The 12,489-nt window shown below is 44.1% G+C and overlaps 1 pseudogene; it reads left to right on the forward strand.

The window, feature by feature from the left end:
* The first annotated feature begins 7,534 nt into the window (after positions 1 to 7,534).
* Positions 7,535 to 8,945, forward strand: LOC109371988 (26S protease regulatory subunit 6A-B-like; annotated as a pseudogene).
* Positions 8,946 to 12,489: the final 3,544 nt, after the last annotated feature.

Here is a 12,489-nt window from a genome sequence, read left to right on the forward strand (position 1 = left end):
GAGAGAGAGAGAGAGAGAGAGAGAGAGAGAGAGAGAGAGAGAGAGAGAAACATATTGCCTGTTGAGGAATCCTCTAGCTCTGGGACTCCATTAGTAAGAGCCAATAATACATTGAAACTGCCTTGTGATATCAGTCAATTCTGTGTTTTAGTTGAGTACAGCATATTGAGGCTAATGAGGACCTAGGACCTTAAGCATTTTAAATTTTCTAACATAATACAAGCTCCTTTACAAATTCTTGTCCTTTATGAAATTTCATAAATCCAGCTCAATGACTCACACACTTGCCTATAATAATCATTTAGGGAGAGAATTAAGAAGACCAATTCCCATCTCCCCCATATCACCCTAAAACTCTGATCCCATGGATAGCTGGTATTTGCATTGTAACAAATATCCCTTGAACTCTGATGTGCATGGACTCCAGAGACCCCCAATCTGAAAAGGGCCCTCAGCGATGTCTGTTTCATATTTCCAATCACGTTGCTTTTTCCTGCAGCTGGCCCAGGTTACTGGAGGTCAAGTCAATTTCTTCTCCTCTTTCCTCTCGTCACCATCTTCTTCATTTCCATTTCTGGGAAACCAATCAGCCCTCCAATTCACAAGTTTTATTTTGAAAATTATATTGTTTATCCACAGAAATCCAGAAATAGGTTGGTAGAATAAAAAGCTGAAATTCTCTTTCCCTTCTTATTGCCAGAAGTTATGTATCTTTTGGAGGGAACCTGGGCAGTAAAGAAAAAAAGATCTTGAAGGAGGAATAAAGCTGGAAACAGATCATTTCACCTTTTGGGCCTCAATTCCTCATCAGTGACTTAGTAATTAATAATTGGCACTGTCCAGTAAATAGCCACTAGCCATATGTGGCTTTTAGCTCATTAATACTTTTTATATTGGTTACATATTGAAATTGTAATATTTTTAATATTTGGGTTAAAATACATATATTATTAAATTAATTTTACCTGTTTCATTTTCCTGTTTTTCAAATGTGGCTACTAGAAAAATTTTAATTACATAAGTAGTTCACTTTATGTTCCTGTTAGGCATTTGACCTAAAACTGCACTGTCCATTTGGTAGCCACTAGTCACCTATGGCTATGTAAATAATTTACATTTAAATTAAATTTAAAATTCAGTTCATCCGTCACAGTAGCCACATTTCTTGTTCTCAATAGTGGCATGTGGCTAATGATCACCGTATCTGATGATGCAAATATAAAACATCCCATCTTTGCAGAATGTTCTATTACACAGCACTGACCCAGTAGTTTCTATATTGCTCTAAATCTTTTAACAGTCTGTCCTGAACTGGTTTATAGGAGTTTATGTTAGAAATTTCACTCTCTAGCCCAGCCATAGGCCTAAGTACTTTCTCTTTTGCTCAAATCCTAGATTATGCTTGTGTTGTGGTTCTGAAGGGCCATTTGTTGGGAGCACAAATCCAAACAGGCCACCACTCTTGCTCCCTTCTCAGGTCAATCACCTGGAGTAATCCAAGATTGCTGTATTAGTTTCCTACTGCAGCTGTAACAAATTACCACAAACTTAGAAACTTTCAACATAAATGTATTCTCTTATAGTTCTGGATGTCAGAAGTCTGAAATCAAAGTGTCCGTAGGCCTGCGTTCTTTCTGGAGTCTTTAGGGAAGAATTTGTTTTCTTGATTTTTCCAGTTCCTAGAAGCTGCTGGCATTCCTTTGCTTGTAGCCGCATCACTCCTCTCTGCTTCTATCCTCATGTTGCCTTCTCCTCCTTTGGATCTCCTGCCAGCCTCTCATAAGCATTCCTGTGATTACATTCAACTCACCTGCGTAATTCAGGATAATCTCCCCATCTCAAAACCCTTAACCTAATCACATCTGCAAAGTCCCTTTTGCCATATGAGATACCATACTCACAGGTTCTGGAGATTAGGACCTGGACATCTTTGGACCATAACTAGCCTGCGCAATCTCCAAACAGACAACCAATACACCTGGTCTGACCTCTGCATATCATGTGCAGAGGCCAAATAATTGTGCACAATCCAAGGACAACTCAAACTCTGCTTTTTTTCAATGAAAATGCCCTCAAAGACATCAGATAATTCTGAGAACCACACAGATAACATTCATTCATTTACCTGAGATGAGATAAGGATTTCTCTGTTAGGAGATCCTATCATTGCTCAGAAAAAGTTTGTTTTGTTGGGCCATTATTGTCACCCTTTCTCAGTCTCTGTAAAACTCCCCTCTGCCATGGCCCCTCCTGGAGGAGAAAAATTTTTAGCTCAAAGTCAATGACACCGGACCCCTGTATCGGAACCATTTCTGTCAGGGAGAGAGGATAAGATGGCAGCGAGTCCCTGATAGGAGTTTATCACTAAGAGGAAGCCAGAGTGTTGTTAGGATAGAAGAACAGGCATCACTGGACAGGTGGAAGTGACAAGTGACAATCACTGGACAAGCGGGACCTGAGTGAATAAGCCCTGGAAGGATTCTCATTTAACAGTTTTGTGACTGATCCATTGCAAGTACAATGGATGTTTTAAATAACATGAAGTTTCTGCAGTAGTTAGTAGCCATAAAAAAGATCTCAGCAGCATGCTTGAAGGGACAAGTTAGCATAGGCAAAGCTAAGATAATTCATGTAGTAATCCAAACTCTAATTAGATACTTATGAGCTCCCAGGTACAGCTGTGATTCTGAAAAGGACCAAAGCAACAATTCCTAGAACACACAGCCAAAGGGACCAAACAGCATGGAAATAATATCGGAAGTAAAATTGAACGTGTTCTAACTACTGAGCTCCCAGTAGCAACAGAAATGATCCTACCAATAAAAGTGTCACCTGACATGTCAATGAACCCCAAAAGCCTATGACACGGCAGCCCTCTGACGGCCTCCCTTCAGTAGAGTACACTTTATTTATTACAGGCAACTCCATACTGGTCCACTATTCAGTGACAGTAATACTCCATCAAATGGAATAAAGAAAACAGAAACCAAGGGTAGCTGTGCACCTACCCCCTCCTTCCTCAAACTTGCTGGCTCCCTCACTTCTCAAACTTGCTGGCTCCCTCAGGGACACCCACCCACCCCTGTTCATCCCCTTCTGGGCACTGCTGTGGTCTTCACCCCCTTGTCCCTCTCTTAGCTCCTGTCTTCTACAAAGTGGGAGGCTCAGAGCCTCACAGGGACAACCCAGGGCCCTCACTCTCCTTTCTGCTCTTTGTCAAAAGTCAGAGAAGAGGTTCCAGGAAGTTCAGATTTAGCTTCTAGGCTGGGTGGTTTCATCATCAGAACCAGGTCCAGCTATGTCAGCAGCCAGTTTCTAGGACCCCCACTAGCTCATAGTGGCCTGCATATACGTTAGAAAAAGGCACACCTTCTACCAGGAAGTGCGCTTAATTTGGGGTCCCCACCAGCAAAGCCAGAGACAAGGACATGGGGGTGAGTAGTTTATTAAGATGTGATGCCAAGAAGCAAGAGTAAGAGAGGAGCAAGAGGGACTCAGGGCAAGAGGAAAAGCCAGGAAGTGATGTGACAAGGAGCTGATTACCAGGGTGGGGAACTTGGGCTCAGCCATGAGACCCTTGGGGAACTGTAGTGTGTGTCTCAGAAATGTCCCTCTGAAGGTCAGGAGGCTGTGGCATTTTTATGTCTGATTCCAGTCCTACTCCTCGGTTGAGGCCCTCCCCAGGGGCTAATGTCCCTTCACTTCCCAGTTGCCCTTCATGGGCCGCTGTGCAGCAGGCAAGTGTGGAGAGGGGCAGGCATTTGACCTGGGGTGACAACGGAGGCACCGCTGACGCCCAACATGGCTGCTGTGACTTCACAGCGGGAAGGGGGACATCTGCAGGTGGCAGCTAGTCCAGCCCCCGGGGTGCATGGCCTGGCCCAGTGGGGCAGGAGCTGGATTTCTGCTCCCACTCACCCCCTCAGCCAGGCCTGGCCTGTGTGGCTGCATGCGGTGTGGCTGCAGTGTCACCTCTGAGATGATACAGACACACCTATGACACTGCAGCCCTCCGGCAGCCTCCCTTCAGGACAGACACAAAGAACTGGTGAGGCCCTAAAGAATAACAGGTAAAATGGCCTGGGAGATAACGAAGCTGACAAATTAGGATGCACTAAAAATATATAATAAAAGTAAAAACTTAGCCTGGCCTTAGCCTGGAGCTGCCTACCCACATTGCCTGGACCCAACAGGAGTTCTGTCTGCAGGCACAGTCACTCTGGAGGCAGCAGACACTCTTTTGAGTCCCCAGCCCTAGGCAAGTTCATTATTCATTTAAATGATGCTCTAACCAACAACTAGCTCAGCACCTGTGTCCCGGAAACACTGACCACACCCTCCAGGGTCAGAGACAGAAGAAAGCAGAGCCCAGGTCAGTCAGAAAGCAGCTGAAGCGCAAGATAATGGGCCTTGCCACCTGCCAGATTTCGGTCTCCATAAGGAAATACTCAAGGCAGGGAAAGGAAGGAAGACTGTTTAGAGCTCACCAACATGACGTAATACATTCACCCTTCTCACTCCAGAGATGAGGCTCTTGGTCTGCCTGGAACATTCTGCCCACCCCCCTCCTCACTGTGGGACCACTGCCCACAGGAGCCGTTGTAATGGGACCTTCCCAGACCCTGAGGTCCCCCCACTCACTGGAGCGCAAGGTGAAGGCTGTGTCCTTCTAATCCATTACTGCCGACCCCCCTTCCCCAGGACCCTGCTGGGCCTGGCAGGTAAGAAAGGGGCTCAAATATGGAGTAAATAAATAAATGATCATTTAAAAAGAAAAAAAACTTTGTTCTGAATACACTAATTAGGCGATTTATGATAAATTATAACTCCAAGTATGTCATACTGCCAAGCACCCTAATAATGTTTAAATGTTGATGACATTTTTGTAATAAATGTAGAAGACTGAAAAGAATTCCAACAAGTCACTAGCAAGGGCTAGGAAATGGTGAGAAGGCCCCCTCACAGAATCCGTGCATCAACCAGCACTTCCAGGCCAGCAGCAGTGCTGGTTACTGAGAATGAAAGGCTATGGCTGCAGCACAAGTCTCACATCAGTCTAATCCAAAACCCTTTGGGACCTTTTATTTCCACAATTTTCAAATCAATTTCCTCTGTAAAAAGACATTCTGTGCCAACCACACAAAGATCTGGGTCAAAACAAAACAAAACAAAAGGCTGATTCACAGAAATGACTTCATTGTTCAGACCCAAAGAGGTGAATTTCTTTAATCCACTGCACATTAAAAACTGATAAAGATTTCAAATGAAGGAGAGGAAAAAGTGGGTACAGATATACTGGGGCTCTTTTTATAGTACTGGAGTGTGAAAATGTTAATTAAAGAAATCTCAGAATCAGAGAGGATCTAAGAAAAGAAGGAGCAGGAATTTTTATTTAGGTGTTGTTTCATCAGGTTAAAAAAATACAAGTTTCATGCATTACTTGCAGTAATTCTCAGGAACATCTGGGCCCCAAAAATGCTCCTGTTGAAACTGCAAAGTGCTAGAGAACGATTTAATGACACTGTCACCACAGTAAAATAACCCATTAATATTGAAGAGCACAAATTAGCAAATCTTGGAACAGTAAATGAGCATAACAGATTGTTCAATATCGTTCTAGTGGTATTCTTAAAAGGGCTATACTCACCCATTTTTTAAAAATAGAAGTTAAAAAAAAAAAGGCACCAGCAGATCTTAGCGGTTGTACACATTGGCTCAGCAAAAAGGTTCCCAAATGCGTCTCAGTGTCTTTCTCAGCATCTGCCAAGTGAGTCTTCATTACCTTACTCTTCTTCACATCCAATGAATAATAATACAACAAATAACCACTTTTTCTGCCCTTACTGGGGACCCTATTCTGCTCGGTGAGTTTGCATACAAGTTCTTGAGCCCTCCTAATGCCCTGTAGAGGTATTCCTATGTCTGTTTCGCAAAGTGCAGAAGCTGAGTCTCGGGAAGGTTAAGCAAATTGCCCACCAACATTTAACTAGTGAGTAGGAGAGCTGGGGCCTGAACCCCAGTCTGTCTGCTTCCTAGGTCAAGTTGTTTGCCACCTTAAAACAATAGGTAGAAAGATAAAGTGGGTATAACACATATCCAAAGGAATTCACTCAGATCAGACATGGATGGGAGCAATCATCCTTGGACTCTGCTCCTGCGCCATACTGTATCTCATACCCTGATGGCAGCATGAGTGATTTTGACTAGATCATGCCCATAGCTGTCAAAATCTCTGAGCTGCAGGCGATGGAAACCTATCCTAGTCAACAAAAGCAAAGACATTTTCTTGAAACGGGTCACAGAGTCAGTGAGAAGGCTGCTGCACCAGGCAGAAAATGGGCAGCTCTAGAGACTGGCCAGCTGAAATGAAACAAACCATCTCTTGCCAAAATTGATTGGTCCTGGGTCTCTATTCTTCTGCTCAGATTGTCCTGGCTTGGGTCAGAGAGTATCCACTGGGGAAGAGATAATATCCTAAAATGAAATGTACTGGTAGCTGGGCCACTGTGTCACACCACTCCAGAGGACACCATTAGCATAGATTATACTATGAATGATATGCCCTCAGGCTGTACAACACACCAGCAGCACAAACAAATCCCAGGCAGCCTCTCTGAACTCTTTGCTTGTTAGATACACCACCCACACCCACCACTCACTCTTCACACAATTAACTTTCTATATAGCTTAGTTATTTTATCTTCTCCAGCTGCACTAGAAGATTCTTCTTTTTATCACCACATAGCTACTGTTTGTTTATTTTTTAACATTATTTTTTCAATTACAGTTGACACTCAATATTATATTAGTTTTAGATGTACAGCATAGTGTTTAGACATTTATATAACTTATGAAGTGATCTCCCTGATAAATCTAGTACTCATCTGACAGCACACTCAGTTACTATAATATTACTGATGATATTCCTTAAGCTATACTTTATATCCCCATGACTATTTTGTAACTGCCAATTTGTACTTCTTAATCCCTTCACCTTTTCACCCAGCCCTCTAATTCCTCTCCCATCTGGGAACCATTAGTCTGTTCTCTGTATCTATGAGTCTGTTTCTGTTTTGTTTGTTTGTTTACTTTGTTCTTTAGATTCCACATATAAGTGAAATCATATGGTGTTTATCTTTCTCTGTCTGACTAATTTCACTTAGCATAATACCCTCTAGGTCCATACATGTTGTCACAAATGGCAAGATTTCATTCTTTTCTATGGCTGAGTAATATTCTTAAACATATGTACCACATCTTCTTTATCCAGTCATCTATTGATGGACACTTAGGTTGCTTCCATATCTTTCTTGGCTATTGTAAATAATGCTGCAATGAACATAGAGATGCATATATGTTTTCGAATTAGTGTTTTGAATTTCTTCAGATAAATACCCAGGAGTATAATTGCTGGGGCATAAGGTAGTACTATTTTTAATTTTTTGAGGAATGGCCATGCTTTTTTCCACAGTGACTGCACCAATTTTGCACTGGAAGATTTTTAAGGATAGGATCTAGAACGTTAACATCCCGATTTCTAATACCACGTCACACAAAGTGGTAGTTTCCAATATAAATCTTATTTATATCCACAACCAAATATACATTTCCTTTTAAAAATGAATGGACCTCAGCAGGAGAAGAGGGCAACTGTGTGGGATGAGGCTGAGCAGGATGGAGTTGGGGTGGGGTGGGGGGGGGTGTTGCTCAAGATGTCCACAGAGGAGATTATTCAGTGCACATGGCTGTTGGACATGAAATCAAGATTGTGAAGAGCAAAGTGTTGCAAGTTACTCACGAACTCCAAGCCATGAAGGGCAAATCAAAGAGAACAGTGAGAAAATCAAAGAGAATGAGACCCTGCCATACCTTGTCTGGAACATCATCAAGCTTTTGAATGTTGAGCCTAACAACCGAGAGCAGGATGGTGCCCATATTGACCTGGACTCCCCAAAGAAGGGCGACTGTGTAGCGATCCAAACCTTGACATGACAGACATCCTTCCTGCTATAACTGGATTGTTGGATGCTGAAAAACTGAAGCCAGGAGACTCGATAGGTGTAATAAAGACTCCTATCTGACCCTGGAGACCTGCTCACAGAGTACAACTCATGAGTGAAGGCCATGGAAGTGGACGAGAGGCCCACAGAACAATGTAGTCTTTGGGGTCCAGCACAAGCAGATTCAGGAGCTGGTGGAAGCCATCATCCTGCCAATAAACGACAAGGAGAATTTTGAGAACTTGGGGATCCACCCTCCAAAGGGGGTGCTGATATAGAGGCGCCTGGGTACAAGGAAGACCTTGCTGGCCCAGGCCTGTGCTGCACAGATGAAGGCCACCTTCCTGAAGCTGCTGGCCCCCAGCTGGTGCAAATATTCAGCAGGGATGGTGCCAAGTTGGTTTGTGATGCCTTTGCCTGACCAAGGTGAAAGCTTCATCGTCCATCATCTTCACTGATGAGCTGGGTGCCATCAGTGCCAAACGCTCTGACAGTGAGAAGGCCGGGGACCGGAGGGTGCAGGGAACAATGCTACAGCCTCTGAACCAGGTGGATGTGTTCCAGCCCAACACCCAAGTAAAGGGAATTGCAGCCACTAACAGGGTGACATCCTGGAGCCCACCCTGCTCTGCTCAGGCCTCCTGGACCAAACAAAGGTTGAGTTCCCAATGCCCAATGAGGAGGCCCCGGCCTGAATCATGTGGAGCCACTCCTAAAAGATAAACATTAGTCTTGATGTGAACTGTGAGGAGCTGGCCCACTGTGCGAATGACTTCAGCAAGGCCCAGCACAGGCCATGTGTGCAGAGGCAGACACAACCGCACCACGAAGGGCACCATGGAGCTCACCCACAAGGACTACATGGAGAGCATCCTGGAGGTGCAGGCCAAGAAGAAAGCTAACCTGAGTACTACCCCTCAGGCCATCCACCACATCACTCCCTAGTCTCTTGCAGGTTAAAATTTGTGATAAAAGATAGTTTCAGGTTCCTGCCAAAAAAAAAAAAAAAAAAATATATATATATATATATATATATATATATATATATATATATATATATATAAATATATATATATATAAATGAATGGACCAGTGTATTCAGTGCAATGAAATAGGCGTGTCGTCCACCTGTCACACGCGATGTTTCCATGTGATCCTGGCAAAGTACCAGGAATTGACCATGGGAAGTAAGGATAGATGTGTTGAGGACATAGACATTTAACAGAAGCCAAAGTCTATGCTAAGAAGGGTCTCCTGGTAGAAATTCAGTCTCAAATTGCCCTGGGGAGGTCTTTTTAAAAGGGGATTATTCTCATGCTTCCGGTATTGTTCCATGTGGGCAGCTGCTCATGCCCCAGCCATGCTGCCCCTGGCCGAAAGCCCCTTTTAAGGGGAGTTTGATCTGTCTCCAAATATTTATTGAGCCGCTGTGAAGTGCCAGGTGCTGTGTGAAGCAGTGCCATTAAAGGAGCTCACTACCTAAAACCATCAATAAACCCATCAGCATGTATTCACCTCCATCCTCCTTCAGCATCCCTCCACCCTCATCATCAGATGATCCACTGTCTTGTGTCAGCGCATCCCAGACCTGGACCCTTCCAGCAGGTAGAGGATTATCATAGCAAGAGCAGGAATGAAGAGGGGCCGGCCGAGTGGCTCAGTTGGTTAAGAGCTCGCTCAAGAGTTTGAGCTCTGAGCAACAGCGGTTCGAGTCCAGCCCGAGCTGAGCAGCCGCTGAGCTGCCAACAGGTAGCAGGATGGCTCAGCTAAAAAAACAAACAAACAAACAAAAAAAGCAGGAATGAAGTTAGTTGGCAAACCCATGTCCTGACTCTGGATCTGTTCATTCAAGAACCTCATCCAGTAACTATTTATTGCACCCTGCTGTATGTTAGACTCTGTGCAATGTACTGGGGATCATGTAAACAAGAAGGCACTGAATCCCAGGCCAGTGAAGGAAACAGCACTGTAAACAAATGATTACAATTTCAGGTGGCCAACGATTCAAATGGTTCACATAATATTCTTGTCTACTATTGTAGCCAGCACCTAGAATAGCGCCTGGCCCGTGTCAGATGGATGCCCCGTAGTATGAATTGGCGAGTGACTATATTAATGGCAAACACTTACTGAGTGCTTATCATGTCCCAGGTGCTATAATAAAGTTTTACATATGTTAACTCATTCGAAGCTCACAACAACCCTTTGAGGTAGATACTATCATCACCCCCATTTCCTGATAAGAGAACTGAGGCACAGAAAGGTTAGGTGACTTGCCCCATTAGTAGGAAGAAGAGCCAAGATTCAAGCTCAGCCCAGATAGTCTGGCCCCAGAGTCTGCACTCTCAGCCACTTTTCTTATAATATGTTATGTACACAATGCTGGGAAGTCACAGAGAAGGCGGTCACCTTCTGGGAGCTGGGAAAGGTTCCGTCCTTCTTGCTGACGTCAGTATTGACATGGATGGTCCACCCAGCGCCATGATGTCTCAGCATCTTGACCTCCTATCTTCCAACAACCATTTCCATCACTTCACCTCAACCACTGTCTTTCCTGTCAACCCTGCATCTTGTCATCACCAGTAAATTCACCATTTCTGAAATCTCAGTGTCAAGACTTCTGCCCCCTGGCTTCACCGTATCTTTCCAGCTCATTTATTCTAGGACCTTGATTACAAACTCCTTTCAACGGACTCCATCACTGTTTTTACTATCACTCAATCCTTCCTGCCTTCAATTTCCTCCTTACCTTGCTTAGATTCCATGGCCTATTATTATAAGCTTTCTCCTGCATCTATTACCAGCACGCTTGCCTTTCTATCCTTATCGTTTTTGTCCAGCAAAACTCCATCTTAACCACCTACCCTCTCTATTCTTGCATCAGAGCTACTGAATGTTTCTGAGAAAATAGACATGTAGTAACACCAGAGTATCTTTAAATTGATGGCCATAAACATCAAAACAAAGCACTCAACACTGCCTAGCAATCCCAGTGTCCTTTTCTTTTTTTTTTCTTTTCTAAAGATTTTATTGGTGAATTGGGGGAGGGGGACAGCATTTTGGAATTGGGGAAGGGGAACAGACAAGTTGCTGTCCTTTTGTTCTTCAGTCTAGTTGTGGAGGACGTCGCTTCACTGGCCCATGTTGGTATTGTAATCATTGCACTCTTCCCGGCTGAGGCAGTCGCTCACCGGCCATTGGATGGCCACTCATGTTGGTGGCTCACGGCGGCTCATGGCAGCTCACGAAAGTGCACACTAGCTACTGGCCAGCCCCACTGCAGCCTATGCCGTCACTGGTGACTCACTGCAGCCCAGCTCCAGGTGGAGTTGTTGATGACCATCTTAGTTGTAGAGGGTGCAGCATCACTGGCCCTCATGTGGGATCCAAACTGGGGCCCTGCTGCTCAGAGTTGGCATCCCAAGCCAACTCCTAACCAACACACCACTCTGCTGGCCCTCAGTGTTCTTTTCAATTAAATGTCTTCCTCACTGTCCAAGATAACTACTGTATACCATCTTCTTGCCCCTCAATGGACCACATCCTCACCCCCAATTTCCCCTATCTCTTTGCTCATGACTGTCACTGAGAAAACAGAAGTAATCAGACTGCAGCCCTGCCATTGGCCCACTGGAAAATCTATGAATCTATCTACAACTGAACCTATTCTGTTCTGTTTTCTCTTCCATAACTACAGGAGAAATCTTAGTGCTCCTCTCAAAGGCAAAAATCCCTCCCCTCCCATCTTCTGAAACACTTCATTCCTTTAGTTATTCCCTCTCTTCTGCATGATCAATCTTTCTACAAAATAATTCCCTTCAAATGACAAATATGGTCCAGTATCTCCCATCTTAAATAAAAAACAACCCACTGTTAACCCCACACCCATCTGTAGGTATCATCCATTTTTTCTGCTTCTCTCTATAACAAAACTTTTTTACTTCCTCACCTCCATATCACTCTTCAACCCATCCCTTTTGGGCATTTGTTCTCACTGCTCCAGTGTTCTTGTCAAGGTCACTGAATGACATCCATGTTGCAAAATCTACTGCAAATTTCTTAAACTCTTAGCAGCATTCAACACAGCTGATCAGACCCTCGTTTTTTGAAGAACATTCATCTGGCTTCTTTGATCCCACTTCTGGTTGCCCTTTACTCCACGGCCATTCCTTCTTGGTCTCCTTGGCTGGCTTCTGTTCTACTGCATTCATGAATGTTAGAGGGCTTCAGGAGTTGTTCTGGCCCTTTCCCCTTCTCTGCCTATTAATTCTATTTTCCCAAGGGGAGTCTCATCCTGTCCTATGGCTTTATCACCATATACATATTAATAACTCCCATATTCGGGCCGGCCGAGTGGCTCAGTTGGTTAAGAGCTCGTTCAGTAGTGTGAGCTCTGAACAACAGCGGTTTGAGTCCTGCATGAGCTGAGCTGCCATTGAGCTGCCAACAGGTGGCAGGATGTCTCAGCTAAAAAAATAATAATAATAAA

This window comes from Hipposideros armiger, unplaced genomic scaffold, assembly GCF_001890085.2.
Source record: "Hipposideros armiger isolate ML-2016 unplaced genomic scaffold, ASM189008v1 scaffold_607, whole genome shotgun sequence".
In the NCBI taxonomy this organism is placed as follows: domain Eukaryota; kingdom Metazoa; phylum Chordata; class Mammalia; order Chiroptera; family Hipposideridae; genus Hipposideros; species Hipposideros armiger.